Raw genomic sequence first — 20,128 nt, 5'->3', positions numbered from 1 at the left:
AGCACGCTTCAGGGGCTTAGTGCATGTTATGTATCGTGACAAGAATAAAGAAACGACTAGAGCGTGCTCACATCAAACCTCGTTCCTATGGTGTCGAGCAGTACGCCCCACTACCTGCTCTCACCCTGGCATTGGATCATTTGCAAATCCAAATCTTTTGAATGTAAATGTAAATTTGGCCCCCTGTAGGCGATGTGTTCTGGGCGCACGAGTAAGGAGTACGAGTAAAGAGTTCCCACCCTAGGGCCTACTATTGAAAACAAGGTTGGAAATAGGCCCTGGGGATGAGGTTTGCTCACACCTACACAAAACCACTGAATGACAATTGCAGCATCGGCTCGAACCCAACTCCCTTTGCCTCTCCGGGATCTGACTCTTTGATGAACCAATTTTTTTAATAAATGTTCTCATCAAAACATAAATTGACTCCATTATATATATTAAATCTATATTGAGTGACGAGTCTATACCCTTCGTAGTCTTTGGATCCCTACAGCCCCGTAAAATTAATTACGACTGCACTTTGCAAAGTCATCACTGTCGGCGTTCGACCGCTCCACTTTCACATAATTTTAAATCAGATTGACTTTCAACTTTGCACATACAAAGATCATGGCTGTTGCGTTGTGACAAATGTACTCGACATGACCAGTGGCGTAGTTGTTGGCCGGTGGTGGGCTGGGACGCAATTATGAAAAGGACCATCGCTCGAGCGCCCCCCCCCCCCCTTTTGTGCCCACCCCAACCCGATCAGAATTTGGCAGAAGGCAAAAAATAAGCTTTGCATCGTAAAAAGAAAACAAAAACTCTGAGTCACCCCTCTTCCACTGATAACGATGCCCCTTAGTGTGCCCAACCCGGCAAATTGAATTGGGACAGATTCGAGCGGACAATATCAAGTGGCGTAAATTCATCGTTTCCGTCCATTCGCTTTTTGGAAATCAAATCATGCACTTGGAAAAGTATCACTCAAGCCAGACTCACAGACAGTGTTTAGACCCAAAATATCGGGACCTAAATAAACACTTTGGGATCGTACCTATGTTTGGGGTTGTAGCTTCTATTATTGTTCTTTCTAAAGGGGTTCTATCTTGATTCAATATCTTGCGAAATTTTCCTCAATTGCTGAGATTTTTCAAATCCAAATAACCGCGATGAGTGGCAAGCAGTACAGTAACAACTGGGGTGGGAAATGGAGGCACCCCCAGGGGGCCTACCCCTCCCCCTTACTTCCCCCTACTGAAAGTTGGTGGAGGGGAAATGATTTTGTTTTATTATAGAAAAAATTGAGGGTCCTTTTAGAAAAGCCCCCCCCCCCCCTTATAGAAAAGTCTCCCCCCCCCCTATAGTGGAACCCAGTGAAACACGAGTGGCATGTTAGGGTGTGCTCCCCGTGTCGTTACCCTTCTCCCTGTTTGTCATTCATTGGTCTCCAGGCTAGGGGTGGGGGACGTAGCATTACACACTGTCATCTTTATCAACAAATCGGCCACGGGGCTGCGTCCTAAGTCAATACTCAAACGAAGGAGCTCAAACAACGGAGGATTAAATCGATACCGACCGAAGCACCAAAATGTGCTTAGTACGGAAAATGTTTGCTTATCAAATGACTAGTTACTAGCGGGAATGTAATGTGATGTACATGTACATCGCTTGTGTCTGGTTCACGACTGAATTTTTCGCTTAGCGTCTAAGTTTTTGCCGAGCAATGTTTCTGCTTAATAGCTCCGTAAAGTAGTTGTCTATTGTACATCAAATTCCAACCAGCCAACCGATCGCGATCCCACAAGCTTGGTCAAGTGGTAAGACATCTGCACTATAGAAAGCAGGAGGTCGTGGATTCAAGTCCCACCCAAGGCGGACCAAGAACACTTTGGGGGGGGGGGGGGTTGGTCCCCCAAACAGTGGGTCCAACAATTTACGGCGTGGGGTTCGGGGCCCGCTTAAGGGTGCAACAGTGCAAAAAAATTCCCATATCCACTTGTGCTAGATGCCCATACTTCAAAATTCTTTTAAAAATACTCAAAACTCTCACAGGTATTTAAGCTGCACAGAAAAATGATGATCGACATGTCCTCTTTCAATTTCTTTTCATTTTTTGGTGGGTTGACCATTGACTTTTCGAGAAATTCTCGCCCAAAGAAGACGACCCCTATTTTCCCCAAAGCGGAACGGTAGCCATCTTGAAAAACGATCCCTCCACAACATGGCAAAATAGCGCCACTTTCGAGCCCAATTGTATCCAAAATGCTCAGAATTGGAAGCCTCGAGTCCGGGCCAGAGGTTCATTGCCATATCTCTTCAATACCCCAATGTTATGGCTCTCAGAACTCTCTAATATAGAATATTTTGAGGGTATAACTTTTATTCATGAGCTCGGCGAATGGATTTAGGCCTATTCACAGGTGTGCACCCTTTAGGGCCCCGGATTTTTTTTTTGCGGGGGGGGAATTCTAGATGCTCCTTGGTGCGATCTGAGGCAATTTCTGACCACTTTAACCATTTTTTTAGGAAAAGATGGTGGTGTACGCAATGGCTGCTTTTTTTGCCACGTCATTTAAAAAATGGGGGGGGGGGGGGGCATGGCCCCCGTTAGCCCCCCAGATTCGCCCGTTTGTCCCACATGAGTGACGTGATAACAACCCATAACCTATAAATTGGAAAATTTGATGATTTCCTTTCCGATCCTCTATTTATCTATATATTAATTTATATATTACATTTCTTTACCAAGGGTACCGTTAAACAGTTCGAAACAGGTTTCCATTGGGGCCCTGCATTCAATTTTTTAAATAACTTACTCAAACTAAAATTACAAGGAAAATTGCACATGTGAAACAGACAAATACCTTCAAACACAACTTCTTTACCATTTTTTTTACTCAGATAAAGCTTGTAAAAAATGCATGTTAAACATTCCAGTATAAGGCACGAATTGCTGATTACGGGATGGGCAAAAACCCCGCGAAAACTCACTTGAGGAAAAAAAACACGGGGACATTCCCGATCCGGCTCCAAATTTCCGTTCATGGCAACCAAGTTTATAACTCCGTATATCAGCGCATTTTTGAACTAGTGTGATATTGACAGAAATATCACCGATGACTAATACGATGTACAAGGGATACAAGATGGTAGATCGCTAGAAGAAATAATGAATAAAAGTGGACATACGATCGACCCCTAGCCTGCGGAACACCAACGTTTTGGGTGGCAGTACCAGGTGCGGATCCAGCGAGAACCCCCCCCCCCCCTCTTTCCAAAAAAAAATTATCCTACAAATTCTTTAAAAATAAGTACACCCCCCCCCCTCCCTGTGACACCCCCCAAAAAATTATACAGGTATAATGTCCGCCTGTTCAAAATACGGTACACCATTCTGTAATCTTATGTAAATTCGTCGAATTTGAACAGCGCCCCCTATTGAAATATGGTACCAGCACCAGCCTTGGTGAACAACTGCACTCCGTTATGTATATTGTCATCGTCTCTGCTGCTTACACGAAACAAGAGGAATCTGCAAAGATAAAAGAAATAGGGCCTTTATCGATTTTATTACATTTCACATTCGAAGCACAACCCAACTATCGGGGTGAAAAGATTGTCATAAAAAGTTCGATATGCCACTTCCCGAAGACTAAGAAAAAAATAGAAAATGAATAAATGAAAAATACATCTTAGACTAAATCCTTTTGCTAAATTACCTCAAGAATTGGTGAAGACTTGCTCTGCAAGCAGGGTCTTCAGTCCTTCCGTCGGTTCTCCTCTCTGCTTCCGGTTCCTTGGGATTCAAAAGTGAATGTATCTTCGTCCAGGATGACATCTCATCTTGCAGACCGTCATCTCTGCCAGAAGATTAGAAGGAACACATGTAAGAAAATGTGAGCGGGACAATTATGCGCCTGTTGCTCTTCTTTTGTGAAGTTGTTAAGTGATTATTAATTTCACATTAAATTTACTTTCCTCTAGATTTATCGTATTAAAAAAATAAGGTATCATTCATCGCAGACAAAATAATCAGAACAATTTAAAACACCCTAAGACATTGTTCGAAAGGAAAATACATTAATATTTTTACCTGGGAAATCAGTAATGGGTTGCCCGGCAAGCAGGGTCATCCAGCCATCCGATGTTCCTCCTCCCTGCTTCCGGTTCCTCCGTATCATCAGCTCCTGACATGAGCACTCTGACTTGCCGGTCCTCCTAATCTAATTGCAAGTTGCTGAAAATAAAAAAAGTCTTCCTAGCGGAGCTAGGTTTTGTAACTACATTGTACAATGGATTCCTGATCAAATTTGTGACCGGTGCTGTGATATAGAGAGAAGGAAACGTATATTAGTAGTCCTTACTTGACCACTATAAAGATACAACTATAGAGAAAAAAGGGAAACTTAAATTAGGTTTACGCTACTTAGATCTCTAAGCCTAATTGGATGTAAAGTATCTTACATACAGATAATGAAAATAATCCAATTAGTGGCCCTTACCTGACAACTGTAATGGATTAAACCGTTGAGAATGAAAGCTTGGTTTATTCTAAACAGATAATTTGGCCTACTGGTCGCAAAGATGATATTCCAGTTTGCGCAAAGCAACGCGCATCCACTGGCGCGCAACGCGGTTCAAAGGGAAACAACATTCACATTGCCGACCAGCTGTGATCGGACTTATCAGAATTCAAATGTACCATCGATCAAATCCTCCACTGGTGTTGTGGTTGTTTAATTAATTAATGCACATTGTTTCATCCTGTAAATTCAGGCTATACACTTTACAGAGCGATTACAAAGTGAATCCGACGCTACAGGTGTCATTACACCTGATTTACAGTAAACAAAATTGACACAATGACCCTAACACAAAAGGCAAATTATCGATCTTTGCGAATCGGATATTATGGAAGAACAAATCACAAACAATACTTCATGTCCATAAGACACGTTTCGACAAGGATCAGAGACTATTTCATGTCACAAAGTAATCGTGGAATCGTTGAAACCATCATTCTGATTACGTTTCACGACCGTTACATGTTTCAATGAATCTGTAAGATCTGCACATGACCCTATACATGTAGAGCTTTTTTAAACAATAGATCTCCAAGAAAACTTTTGTCACACGGACAAATAAAGTAGATTCTTAAACATGGCCCTATAGAGTATTTCACTCCATTAACCACGGTGAAGTTACAACAGGTGAGGAATATAAAGAGTATACAAGAAAACTTAGACCCAACATTTGAGCTTTTTTAAGCTTCAAAATAGCTATGGATACTTAATACATGACCCTAGAGTATATTACACGATGATTCGCACTCAAGACGGGATGAATGCACAAGCAGCTTTCAAGAAAATTGCAGAAATTTCTACAGAACGGAGGAATAGAAGATCTCTACACTACTTCACATGGCCCTAAACAATTTCGCATAATAAAGTGGAAAGATTGTTTTTACAAAAACAAAGTAAGACATGTTCATATGGCCCTGGAATCCTGTAAATAATCTGTCACATAAGTACAGAAGATAACACAAGAAATTGGACTTGGCAGAAATATCTTCAAGACGGCGATGACAGTTTTGTACACATGGCCCTAGGATTTTTTTCACAATGACAATTAATATGGAACGACGAGAAAATGTATGATAGACGCAACTAGAATTTCAAAAAGTTTGATTCGTACACATGGCCCTAAATATCTAACACGAATTGTTACAAACGGAAAAAATATTTCGTACAAACATTGACCCTACTACAGCTCACAATCATTGTCTTTAAATGTCAAGCAGTAGACATGATTAAACAAAAATGTACAGATGGTGCAAATTGGAAGAGAAGCAGAACGATTTACTACACATGGCCCCATCATGATTTCGACACAAAAATCCTTCCTAGATAGCAGGTGCTACGTAGTTTAGCAGTTGGCCTAATCATACACATGCATGGCCCAATCATAATTTCACATGGCCCTATCAATTATTCTGCAGACACTCGTAGTCGTGTACATATTTCGTTCTTGTACTTTACTTGTACTCTTCTAATTTTGTTCGCACTCGAGCTCGAACACGAACTTGGTTCGCACTTGAACTCAAACACGAACTCGTTTTCAACGAACGATACATTTGTAGTTTTAATATACCTGCAGGTCGATATACACCGTCTTATTTTCTTCCTATACACTAATCGGTCAAATGATTAACAAATGCTTGACAAGATTTAATGATTGACGCTAACTTTGTTAGCACTCGAACTCAACTCAAACTCGTAATCGTGAACGAACGATACATTTTTCGTTTTAATCAATACCCGCAGGTTCATCGTCTTATTTTCTTCCGATACACAAATCGGTCAAATGATTGACAAATGCTTGACAAAATGTAATGATTGACGCTAAATTTGTTCGCACTCGAACTCAACACGAACTCGTAAATCGTGAATGAACGATATATTTGTTGTTTCAATTCATGCCCGCAAGTCCATGTCTTATTTTCTTTCTATACACAAATCGGTCAAATGATTGATAAATGATTGACAAGATCAAATGATTGACGGTAACGTTGTTCGCACTCGAACTTAACGCGAACTCGTTAATCGTGAACGAACGATATATTTGTTGTTTTCAACCCATACCCGCAGGTCCATGTCTTATTTTCTTCCGATTCACAAATCGAACAAATGATTGAAAAAAATTAATGATTGACGCTAACTTTGTTCGCGCTCAAACTCAACACGAACTCACTCGTAATCGTTAACGAACGATACATTTGCTGTTTTAATATACCCGCAGGTCAATATCCATCGTCTACTCTTATCGAACAAAATGATTGACATTTAGGGGTTTTTTTCGATTTCACTTTTACGCTCCTAGAATTTCTCCTCATTGATTTATTTTTCCTTTGAAGATTTTTGCCTTTTAATTTATACGTTATCTTATTTGAAAGACGTTTTCAATCGAACCGAGAGCGCGCTAGTGCTCATTTCGAATACGTGATTATTTTCGGAATCGTACATTACTGACACCCCAAAACGTTGGCATCTAGAAACAAATTATTTCAAATTTATTTGCACATCCAAGCGGCGGGATTTTTATTTCTTTCCCATCTGGTGCTTGGTAAGATTGTGTCTGATGAACTATTAATTGTGCGGAGAGGTTCCTTGAAAATATAATTATTATCTTTAGCTTGCTTTGTCTTCTCAACAAAACATAATCTCTTACTGGTTTTACAACTTTATACATTAATAATTCTATACTGAATTAATTTGTTGGCAATGTAGTACCCATCAAGGGTGTTATATTTCTCAATAAAAGTATCCATTAAGAGTATCGTCTTTATCAACAGAATCACCCATCAAGGGTGTCGTATTTCTCAATAGAAGCACCCATCAAGGGTGAGGTCTTTCTCGATCACCCATCAAGGGTGTTGTGTTAATCAATACAGTAGCACCCATCAAGGGTGTCGTTCGTCTCAATAGTAGCACCCATCAAGGGTTTTGCCTTAGTAGCACCCATCAAGGGTTTTGCCTTGGTAGCACCCATCAAGGGTGTCGTGTAGCACCCATCAAGGGTGTCGTTCTTCTCACTAGTAGCACCCGTCAAGGATGTTGCCTTAGTACCACCCATCAAGTGTGTCGTGTTAATCAATATAGTACATGGTGTAGCACCCATCAAGGGGGTCGTTCTTCTCAATAGTAGCACCCATCAAGGGTGTCGTCCTTCTCAATATACTAGCACCCATCAAGGGTGTTATAGTAGCACCCATCAAGGGTGTCGTCCTTCTCAATGGTAACATTAAGGGTGTTGTATTTCTCAAAAGTAGCACTCATCAAGGGTGAGATTATGGTAGCACCCATCAAGGGTGTCGCTTTTCTCAATGGTAACATTAAAGGTGTTGTATTTCTCAAAAGTAGTACTCATCAAGGGTGAGAGTATGGTAGCACCCATCAAGGGTGTCGCTTTTCTCAATAGTAGCACCCATCAAGGGTGTCGTCTTTCTCAATCATATACTTTAACTTCTAGAGGGCGGTATTCCAATGGACATTATTCAACACAACAGTTTACAGACTTATTTCGCAAAAGTTTGAAAAGGAATGCATAATGAACATCTTTACACCATTATTTCTTCAAGGTAAGTCCTTCGGCTTTACACAAAAATAATCAGCAAACTTAATATGGTTGTGATGCGGCCATTAACACTGATTTCTGTTGATATGATAACATCTCCGAGGGTCCGTCTTCATCGCTGATTCTTCAGTTTGTATTATTCAAATAAAATCCCAAACGTTAAAACTTAATTTTCTTCATACTTCAACTGGCGTTATTATCATGCCAATGCACAAAGGCATTGTCAGGATAACGTTGGTATAAATTAAATACGTTCGTTCCCTTCCCGATTCCCAAAGTTCCTAATTGTCTTGCAAGCTGCTATTTGCTCGCTTTTTGCAGCACGCTAAAGCTTCCTAAATTGTATTTATTGATGTATTATTATTTTATTACCACCTGCTCTTTATGCACTTTAATTTTTATATATTATTTGGCTACATATATAGCTTTGCCTTAATTTTTATTCATTGGTATCCCTCAAAACAGGAAACCTCATCGAGTTTTTCTGAACTTAAGATTTAAAACTTCGGACATACATTTTCACTTTATTTTCCAGTTAGAAAAGCTGTTTTAATGATTTTGATTCAGTAAAAGACTTAATTTTTTACAATAATTATATTTTAAAGAGCTCCGTAGTAACTATGAGTTGATAAAATCAATTTTTTTATCACGGAAGGTAGACATCTATCATCCGTTTTAATGAAATAATTAACTGATTTGGTATCGGAAAATATGAAAATTAAGATATCGTCAACCAGTGAATAATCTTCTCAGGAAGACGATATCCTACAAGATACCATCAACCCGAGAAATATTTCATTTTCTCGAGAAGATAACATCTCATCCAAAAGATATAGTCAACCCGAGAAATATTTTATTTCCTCGAGAAGACGACATCTCACCTAAAAGATATCACCAATCCGTGATGAAATATTATCTCGGAAAAACGATATCTAACCTACAAGACATCATCCACCAGAGATACGTTTTGTTCTCGAGAAGATGACATCTGACCAACACGATATCTTCAACCCGAGAAATGTTTTCTTTCTTGGGAAGAGGATATTTCACCTACAAGATATTATCGACCAGAGATTTTTTTCTCGAGAAGACAACATCTCACCCTACAAACAAGATATCACCTACCCGTGATGACATTATCTCGGGAAGACGATGTCTTATTTACAAGATATCATCAACCCGGGAAGTATTTTTCTCGGGAAGACGGTATCTCAACTACAATATATCACCAAGAACACTTTCTCGGGAAGACGATATCATACATACAATTATAACATTGTGAAAACTACCCCAACGGTGTTGGGCCGGTGTCCTCCTTTTTTTTTTATCAATGACGGATGTTCATCAACCCATGTAAGCTTGGAGCTCAGTAACGTCTACTTATTTCAAAAACCAAAATTGATATCAAAAAGAAATTTTCTAATATTTATAACATCGTATTTTAATTTCCATTACAATGCACTACCTCGATGCAGATTTTTAATTGACTACCGTTATTTTTTTTTTTAAGGATCAAGCTACGATTTGCCCGATGATTTTTACTGTGCCCCGAAAAGGTAATTTTTAAATTGTTTTGTTAAAATATTTTTACAAGTAAATTTTTACACCATGGCTGTGCCAGGTCAAGTTCCCTTACGCTGCTGCTGGTGAGCTCGGCTGCCTACGCGCGCCATGTGCCTATATCCCAACCTACCCCGCCTTAATCCTACGCTTTAACCTGAACCGTAAGCATTCATTTAATACAATCATAACTTTGCCTTATTTGCCTTCTTCCAAACGTCGAATTTAGCTGGTCTCGATCGCAACAGCAGGTCTTCTCCAATTCATTTGAGTTTCAAATAATTCCGTCGGCTATCTATTATAAACATCTCTATTTATACAATCATAATCATAATAATTCAGCTCTCAATATTGTTCTTCTGCTGTCCTCTTGAACTTAAAGTAGTATTTATAATATACACGTTACCCTGAAGCTAATGGTGTAAAGTTAATTATTTTGAGCAATTTATACAAATTTGAGATCCGTGGATACATTGTCGAAAAAGAATGATTTTGGTCCATTGGAATGCCGCCCTATATAATACTCAAAATAGTGTGCTTACATTAAATAAAATCCGTTGGCTCCGTTGTTGACTCCTTTATGGTGTTCAGGATTTTCATTTCATCTTTAAAAAATTATTCCAAGGAACCCTCCAACGAAAATCTAAACATGTTTACTCCAACTTTTGAGTAAATCCCTAAAAGCCCCTGCCTTGCTGGAATGTCTTTGAAAGTGTAGCAAAAACGGTGCACCTGGCCGCATACCGCGCGCGCGGCCTTTCAACTTTTCAACCAATAAGAATCACCGGAATCTATTACCACGCCCACACTGAGCCGGCCACGAGCGGCTCACGTGCAGACTCGCACTATGAGCTAGCTTTTGACACAATGCGTGAAATGCGCAATGCACCAAAAGGCATGTGCATGTATGATTTGGACAAACAAAGTGGCAGGTATTCACATGCTAATGACTCTAAATCAAAAGGGCTTTCGCCTACAGGAATGGAATTTCAAAGTTTAATAGGTTATTCAGCAATGAAAAAGACTAACTCAATGTAGGCTAATGGACGCGATTTCGTTGGCGACAAACACACATGATTATTTCGTGCTTATCGATATTCCGATTTTCTTTAGCTAATTAAAGAGAATTGCAGAATTGTATCGCACAATATTCAACAATGCAAAATACAACGTCATGTACAGAATGCAATTCATTATGCTTGTTGCAGATAACATTACATTTGTTTTAAATTAAATGCAATTCAAGGATTAAAGTCAAAGAAAAGAATGAATATTTTCTGACTCCACCTTTCTTTGAAATGAAGTCTAAAATGCAGGCAGATATATCATATACCATATTGCTCAAAGTGCAGAATATTGGGACGCTTTTTCCTCTTTTGATTCTGTGTGACGGGAGGAGAAGATAAATTTTCACTCACCTCGATAATTCCTTAATTAAAGTTGGACTTACCCCGAGGAACTCCAAAAGCTTGACCAGTATTTTCCAAAAACGTCATTCAGATCATTCGACAAAATTATGAGTTCACACAAAAATTCCATGTGTCCATTCAGTTCAGTTCAGTTCAGCACAAAATGAGCATTCAAAGGAATGCTTTGCGAAGTCCAGTTCAGTTCTATAAAACAAAAGTTATGACAAGTTCTGTAGGCCTACAGTTCATGTCAGTCTTTCAATATGGGTGACAACGACGCAACATGTCTGCGTCGAAGCTTTGCAGTGACCCCGTACATGAGGCCGGTTTTTTGGTCGATTTGCAAGACTCCAAGCGTCCAAATTTGATGTTTTTTTGCGCCCATGAAGACTCCAGGGTATGATATACAAGTTTCCGCGTTGGAGGCTTGAAGCTGGACGGCAGACTCGGAGGTTAAAGTATCAAGTTGTGCTTGTGAAATTTGAGGCAATTTTTTGGTGACAAACCAAAAATAGCGGAAAGACATTGCGAGCTGCCTTCCAGGCAGGGCGTATTCGAAACCCGTTCTCGTTGAATGAACACGAGAAATGATGCCGCGCCCTAAGTGTCCGTTGACCCCAAAATGTCCGTTGACCCCGTTCTCGGTAATTTTCCATGGCGTAATGATATAGGTGAAAAGTGTCATGTTTTATATCACTGGCTGTTGCTCCGTACTAGTCTTTGCGCTGCCTTGGGCCGAGGTACTCAGTGTGTATTTCTCCGCATTCTAAATTTCTCCACTTATACATATAAAACATAATGCCAAACATTTCATCACGTATGGAAATTGTCAATTACAGAAAAAGAAACAAATATGATGGAATAGTCTTTATTTCCAGATGGAGTAGCATCAGTTTCGGGAAAACGTCCCTATTTTTTATAAGACGGAAGGGCGTTCCAGGGAGTAGCTGTGACGTAGCTCGCGTGGGTCGCGTGGCCTGTCTCTCATTGGTCAGAAGTATATTGGTGACGTCTTCTCGTCAATCTAGCTAATTTGATTGGACGAGGGAGTCTGTTTAAAAAAAATGAGCAGACGAAAATGGAGTACATTATTTTGTACCGCACAAGATTACGTTTTAACCGATTTTCGGCTAGACTTGACAGACTGCTTGAAAAAAAGCGAATCCAGCAGATAATCGACAGAGCATAAGGAAATTTGTACCAGATTGTTAGCAGAATTCTGAAAAAAAAATCGGTGATCCTATTAAAAAAAAATAGCCGATTTTGTTTTGAACATGCTTCAATCACTTTAAACAAACCCTTGAATACTATACTAGCGGGGGTAGGCAGGCATGCTCCTACCGTTGAGATTCCCTGACGTGTACGACTACAAAGTTAAGTAACTCAATGGAAGCTAGGCTAGACACGCGGCCAATTAAAAAATATATATTAACCTACTCATTTGTTTTAAAGAAAATTTTATATTTTTTTAAATATTTTTTTTTTTACATTTTATTTCTTTTTTGCTTTTCAAAGAGAAAATTGTATAACATCTATAGGCCTATGTGAGTATAATTGTTTTTAATGTTTAGTGCAGGCTAATTCTGGGTGATTTAGCAGATTTTTGTTAGATCTGGGGCGGAGGGTGGATGTGGCCCCGCCCCTGATGCCGAAAGGGTTCGTTGAAAAAAAGGTCTGGACCAAAGATCATATAGCGCCGTAGGCGCTGCTACGCGGCGCTATAGGATCTTTTGTCTGGACATTCAAAGTATCCCAGCGTCCTGTTTGCAGGGCGGCGGGGGGGGGGGGGGGGGGGGGGGATACGAGCGAACCACATGCATTGGAAACCAAACAGATTGGATTCGAACCCAGGGCCCAAGATCGGTGGACAACGAACCTAACCACTCGGCTATTTTGGCTACTCTTGTATTTCTCTGCAAACTAATGTGTCTCAACAACCTTTAATAAACACTTCAGAGTATTTTAGCGCCAGATAGCACACAGCAATACTTTTACAACGAAATCGCATGGGTCAGCGCGCTTATCACAAGCACCTTATATAAGGGTGGCGCTATTTATTTGTATGGTTTCTTATATTTTTTTGCCTCTGAAGTAAGCTTATCTGTGTTATAAGTTACTTTAAAAAAAACCCGTCATTTTATAAATTGAAATGGAAATAATTGTGTGATTTTTTTCATCATGCCTGCACCGCATGAGTGCCCCATGACGAACAACAACCGCTACTCTAGTCTAGCGCCATCATTGTCAGTGCGAGGTGCTATGTGTAGACTGGCTTCCAGTCCTATCATCCTCTGAACATCATGCAGGGAAAAACTAATATCATTTTCCGTTTTCTTTCGTTTCTTTTAATATTTCACGAATCCTTGCAAGAAAATGAGATGAGTATCAGTAAACCAAAGGATAGTTTTAAATATGTCGTCTTCACAAGTCCTGTGGTTTAAGAAAATACAAATCTCATCAGGCGGGTTATAGATTGGGGCGAAGTGACCTCATCCAATGAAAACAAATATTCATTTGCACACCAGTTTTTATCTGTTGCTATGTGCTACCATTCAGCACTCCAGACTCAAGAACCATGGAGTTTCAAGAACATAGGTCTGGGAGCTAGATAAGCCAATGTGACAAAATCCCCGGATGTCCGCACCATACTAGTGACCCATTTTAGCCGATTGTTGGCTAACTTTGACAGATTTTTTTTTTAAAATGAAATTGACAGAAAATTTGACAGAATGGATTTTTTGGGCATATTTCTGGCAGAATTCTGCAAAAATAGTTATTTGAAAGAAAAACATAGCAAATTATAAAAAAAAATTGTACATAAAAAGCTTCAATCTTGACGCAATTTTATAACATCTTTATGTGACTATAGATTGTTTATTTTGAACCTAATAAGGCAATATAACATCTGCATGTGATTTTAAGTGTATTTCGAGAAATTATGGAACATTTGGCAGATTTTTGATAAATCTGACAGATTTTTGAAGTGCATTTAGCAGAATTTGGCCATGACCTTATACGGTCACCTGATCCACACCCACCCGTCTTATCGACTGATGAACTGACTGACTGACTAACAAGTCGGCTATTTAGTGTAAAAAAAACCCTAAACATAGAGCCTTCGGAACAGCTCCACTAGGCAATCCCAGTCTTGTATCTTAGAAGAAACTCAAAAATGAAAACCGGAACTCTTCGTATCTAATTTATCTTAAAATCATCCAAGTTTATTTATCATAATTTTTTTTATACTTTACAGTTTCATATTATTATTATTGTCATTGCATTCATTACAGTCCACACCTACCCCTCTGCATGCTAGGTGGTATTAGTTCAAATAAGAACACAGTACTTACTCAAAAACAAGGAATGTTTAAAAAATAAAACCAATGATACAAATTTACTACATAAAAGGATACATTTTTTTGTGGAGGGCTCAACCTAACTGTGGCAGATCGATTGTGACTCTTTGTCAAATCTGATTTTTGTCACATTAAGAGGTACATTTTCACTGTTTCTCTCCACCTATAAAACGTAAACATTCATGCAAACAAACCACACAGACAGAAATTGAAAAAATAAAATTGAGGCAGCAACGAGACTTTATACAAGATTTTAACAAACAAAAACAAATATAAAGGAAGTTGATAATACATGTATACAAATTAAAGGGAACATGTTATAGGATTTTTATGACTTAAATACATTTAGAGCAGCTTTCTTGCCATGTAACTATGACTTTCCACCTCCTTTGTAGCAGTAAAAGGGAGAAATGTCAACATTTAAGTTTTTATGCTAATGAAAATGTCCATATTCATGAGCCAAAGCGTGATGTCATTCAAGGCAGAACAGTAGAGTCTCCAGCTTTGTGCACAAACATACATCAAAATTTTCTACATTTTCTTGGAGTAAGTTCCACTTTTTACTTGTTTATCATGTTAAACAGCTTGTTTGGACAATAGAAGTGGCCAATATTTCTTCAAAACTTGTTTTGTGGGTAATTTTGAAGGACTTTATTTTGTTCTGTTCATATGCACTTTTTGACAAGGAGTGCCTTGTGTGACAAAAGCAAAATAGCGCCCTCTTACATGTGTTGATGAAAGGATTTGATAATAATTGAAAAAACTACCACTTTCTTGTCACTTCCAATGAAAACAAGTAGTAAGATACTGTATGTATTGTTGCAACACATAGTAATGTGCATGAAAACAAGATGAGCTGAATTTCCACTGCATGTTTCCCCTAAGCTGCTTGACAACAGAGGGGATGTGTTATTAATGGCTATTGTTTTAACTGTTCCCAGTAGACTCATTAAAGTCTGACTGCTTATTTCTTGACCACTGCTGCAGAGCCTTAACCCTCTCAGTTTAACATTTTTGCACTATTTTGTGCATCCTCATATAATCAACTTTATGTAAAAAAGTGTACCAATTAATGTAGATGTAAATAATTGTACAGATAAAACATGTACGAGTGTAGTGTTGATTAGATAGCTTACAATCAGACTTGAATCAAGGCTGGCACATCATCAGATCACGCTTAACATCACTATCAATTGTATCAGAAATAACTATAAATGTCATCGCTATAAAAAACACACCAAACCAAACATACTGAAATTTGTATCCTTGTGGAGACATTTCTTTGTTCTCGTGTAGTAAAATTTTTGAGTTTGAAAGTGTAGTTTCAAAATGCTCTTATTTTAACAATCAGACTTGAATCAAGACTGGCACACCATCAGCTCACGCTTAACATCATTATCAATTGTATCAGCAATAACTATAAATGTCATCGCTATAAAAACACACCAAACCAAACATACTGAAATTTGTATCCTTGTGGAGACATTTCTTTGTTCTCGTGTAGTAAAATTTTTGAGTTTGAAAGTGTAGTTTCAAAATGCTCTTATTTTAACCAGAATCGATATCCTTGGCTGAAATTCGGACTTAATATCCCCTTTCTAAAACTCTTCTATTTGCGACGGATCAACATACCTTGAAAATTCCAAGTTTCTGAGTAAAATCCATATATCTATTTCGTGACGTATTCATCTATAGAAATTGCCCTGTAGAGACGTATACAATCTTTTGTTCCCTATTGTGTGCATGTCTCCAGAGGGCACGGTGTATCAGATCCTAACACCACGTGGCGCATACACATGTACAGCCAGAGTACCCAGAGGCATCACTTTCAATCAAATCATACAGCAGTGAAAAGGTGTGTGCAAGCTCATGTAGCCACTTAATTAACCCACACGGCACACGGGTCGGCCAATTGTGCAAATGCAAATAAGCAGCCACTTATAATAAAAAGGTGCAACCATCACCTGTTGCTATAAGCCAAACTGCATCACAATTAGCTTTTTAATTATTAATAAATGGATAGGACAGCTGTTCCGTCGACTCATTATTTTGTGTACCAACGCTAGCATGCTTCCACATAATTTGCATTTTTTTTTTAGTAAAAAAGGTAATGGTGGATTTGAATGAATTTCATCAGGATAAACGCCGTAATAATATTTTCTTTCCCGCAAAGAAATTATGAGCTAAGATATTAAGGACCTGTATATTGTTTATATCACGTTACCTACTGGATCTGTTATTTATTTCTTGATTGATTGATTGGATCTTATAGATAGAGTGGTGTTTAAATGTTTGATTATTTAAAATATGGCTGATTTTTTTTTCTGCCAACTTGCCAAGTGTGCAACCACTGTGTTATTCACTTTACCAAATTCAAGGCAGAAAAAAAAAGGGGGAAAAAGAAGAAAAAATCAAAATGCATGAATGTAACTCATCAGAATCTACTAGGGAAACGGATACATATCATTTTCCCATTTAAGCTTAAAATACTAAAAGATTTTTTTAAAAAAAGAAGTACAAAGGAAAAAATGGGTCAATACCTACATGTACATGTGCCAGGCTATTGCTGTTAAGTTCAGATCTGGACTTATAAGCCGCAAAGCATTCATCTTCACAAGCATTTAAAATAAACATAGAAACAGATTTTAGAAAAATGCAGCACGGACAGCATTTAGTTCTCAAAGTGAAAATATGACTTACAGCATACTGAAGTAAATATAAAAATAGACTAAAAATAATTATGAACTGTTAAGGCAGGCTGTACACAACGACAATAGTGAAACAAAGAACAGAAATATTTTTATTAGGATTAAAGAGCATTTTTCACATAAAAAGCGATTTAAAAAACAAACTGAAAACTAAAATTCAACTAAAATTATTTTCTTTTGAAAACAACATATCACACCCCACATATTGACTTATATTTTCAAGCCAGCATGCAAATATGCCAAAGTCCAAAAGCAATGTACGTTGGTCCATCTGGTTACATTTTCATCAATGTGAGCATAAAAATAATGTTTTCCTCTTTTTCCCTTCAATCATGTTGAGTAACTTAAAAGATAATTAAAAACCCCTGCTTTATATAATTCCGTTTTTGAAAAGCATGAAATCCTTTGCCTGTCTTTTCTTCTGTACTCTATGGGCTCCGTGCGCCAACAAAGGAGGACACCCTTTTACCTAGCAACGACGTCCCATTGGCGGGACATTTAGCTGGTTGATGCGCACCATTCATTGTGTGTGACGCACGTACACCAGTGGATTTGTACTAAGTACACGCAATGGTACGGCCGCGCATCGCGGCAAAATTGCAGTCAGGCAATCACCCCCAACTGTACTTTCTTTGCCGGTGAGGGGGTACTTGTGAACGGAGCGGATATGCAGGGGATAACAGAGAAAACACAGAGACAGGTCATGCCACTTGTACGGTAGATCTATGGCAACATAAAATATGAAGCATACTGGGCGAGTCAAAAAAAGCGGAACCCAAACCCCAAAAAACGTATTTCATATTTAAAAAAATATGTATCACCAAAAATAATAATGACTGGAAAGCCAATTTCAGAAACTACCTTTAGATGAAAAATTACTGAAATTGCTCAATCCAATTAAAGAATATCACCATTTAAACGCAATGACCCTAAAACCTGTTTCATCCAACAACAAAAAATTATTTTGTGTTCCGACTGTTTGGAACAACAAAGAATATGACACAGGCTACATGTACTTGTTTCAACAACTGTCAACAAGTGTGGTACACAATATCTTTATTAACAACCCTGCTTAGGCAAACAATGTGATTTATATAATCCACTTTTTTTCAAAAGATGGGCCTTCAAAAGGACTTTGTTGAATGTTTTTGACTTTTAAACTGAGGTTTTATCACTGGTGATGTTTGAGGACAATTGTGACGACGATTCTTGAACGTGTTGAAGTCGCATTTTTGTCTGAAAGAGGTTTTCGGGTCATTGCGTGTACATTTTTGTAAACATGGTAAATGGTGGTATACTTTGAACGGATTGAGCAATTTAAGTATTTTTTTCATCTAAAAGTAGTTTATGAAACGGGCTTTCCAGTCATTATTTTTTTTGGTGCTACATATTTTTTTAAATATGAAATATATTTTTTGAAGTTGGGGTTCCACTTTTTTTTTTAACTCACCCTGTATAATTTGAAGAGTTTATTTCCAAAATGTGATATAAACCATTTTGTTCCCTTTTAGAATTCCCCTCCCTCCTGACTGCCCAAAGTCAATTTCAACGGCTATAATACAGGATGCCCCCCCCCCACCAAAAAAATCCGGAACTGTATACTTCCACTTTGAGACTCAAACCACCTGAACCAATGGATAGAGAAGAAGAGTTTTAAAAGAAATATGATTACGATACCAATATCTCCCGATTCGATCCAATAGTTTTTGCTGCAGAGGCTACATCTATTTTTTGTGAAGCACACATCTGTCATGTGGGTATTATTGCATTACAATTAATCTCTCGATATCCAGTGAAGTCAAATTCGCGGGCGCAGTTTAGTAATTCATTGTGAAAAAACGACTCCCGACTTTGTTTCACAAAATAGGCTCTGAAACAAAAACTACTTCCTCTTTGCGATTCAAACCACCTGTACCAATGGATGGGGAATCTTTTTACAAGAAATATGATTACGATACCAATAGTATATGTCCCGATTCGGTCCAGTAGTTTTTGCTGCAGAGCCTACATGTATGTATTTTGTGAAGCACACATCTGTCAAGTGGGTATTATTACATAACATGTAATATGATTATTGGTATCGTAATCATATTTCTTGTAAAAAGATTCTCTATTCAATTACGTCAAATTCGCGGGCGAAGTTTTGTAATTCATCAGGACAAACTGGCTCCCGACTTTGTTTCTCAAAATAGGCTCTGGAACAAATGTGATGTGATCAAGCTAAATGAGTCGTTTGTCGACCCTGTTCAATTTTTTTTTTTTTTACAGATTGGAAAAGAGCACAATTTCAGCATTACTGCTGTGAAAACCGCGTGCTGATACCATCTTTAGTTTAAAACTTATGGAAGTTGGAACACCAAGAGATGTGATGAAGTGATGTGATGAAGTGGCCCTATTTTGGCCTGAATCTCCACATGAAAATTCCCTGATCGCATCGCAAATACTACGGGACTGAATCGGGCGATCTTGGTATCATTTTTGTTTTAACAGAATTCCCAATGCAATAGATATTCGAGTCTCAGGGTAGCAGAAGTACGCCGTTTTTTTTTTTTGGGGTCACCCTGTATAAATACTAAAACACAACCTAAGAATACAATACAGTGAAAAATGAAGTTTGGGGAATTGATGACAATAAAATTCAAAATGTTGACCTCTGTTCAATCAATCACGCAGATAACAATTGGGACAATTCAAACACGGGAGTCTGTGAATAGACCGTTCAGTGTTTGGTACCAAGACGTTCACAGAAAAAGTAAACGTGAATTGGCGCATGGCGAGACTTACACGTTCTATTGCCAAACACATTGACAGTGGAACATCACAATTTTTAATTAAAGCATTGTGGCAATTACGTGCATCGTTTGAGACAAATGCCAAATTGTTAATACAGGAAAACCTTTAGTGAGCCACAACGGCACTCAGACACGTTTATAGTTTTCATTAGATCCCTCTCACACCAATACATGAAGCCATTTCG

The 20,128-nt window shown here is 38.4% G+C and overlaps 1 long non-coding RNA gene across 1 annotated transcript; it reads right to left on the bottom strand.

The window, feature by feature from the left end:
- Positions 1 to 3,442: 3,442 nt before the first annotated feature.
- Positions 3,443 to 4,781, bottom strand: LOC119738094. The gene is made up of 3 exons (XR_005272427.1): positions 4,079 to 4,781; positions 3,705 to 3,845; positions 3,443 to 3,517 (listed from the first exon to the last, which is right to left on the bottom strand). It is a non-coding gene; the product is annotated as an uncharacterized LOC119738094 (long non-coding RNA).
- Positions 4,782 to 20,128: the final 15,347 nt, after the last annotated feature.

This window comes from Patiria miniata, unplaced genomic scaffold (assembly GCF_015706575.1).
Source record: "Patiria miniata isolate m_02_andy unplaced genomic scaffold, ASM1570657v1 HiC_scaffold_3, whole genome shotgun sequence".
NCBI classification, from domain to species: Eukaryota; Metazoa; Echinodermata; class Asteroidea; order Valvatida; family Asterinidae; genus Patiria; species Patiria miniata.
This window is presented reverse-complemented; position numbering and strand designations above follow the sequence as displayed.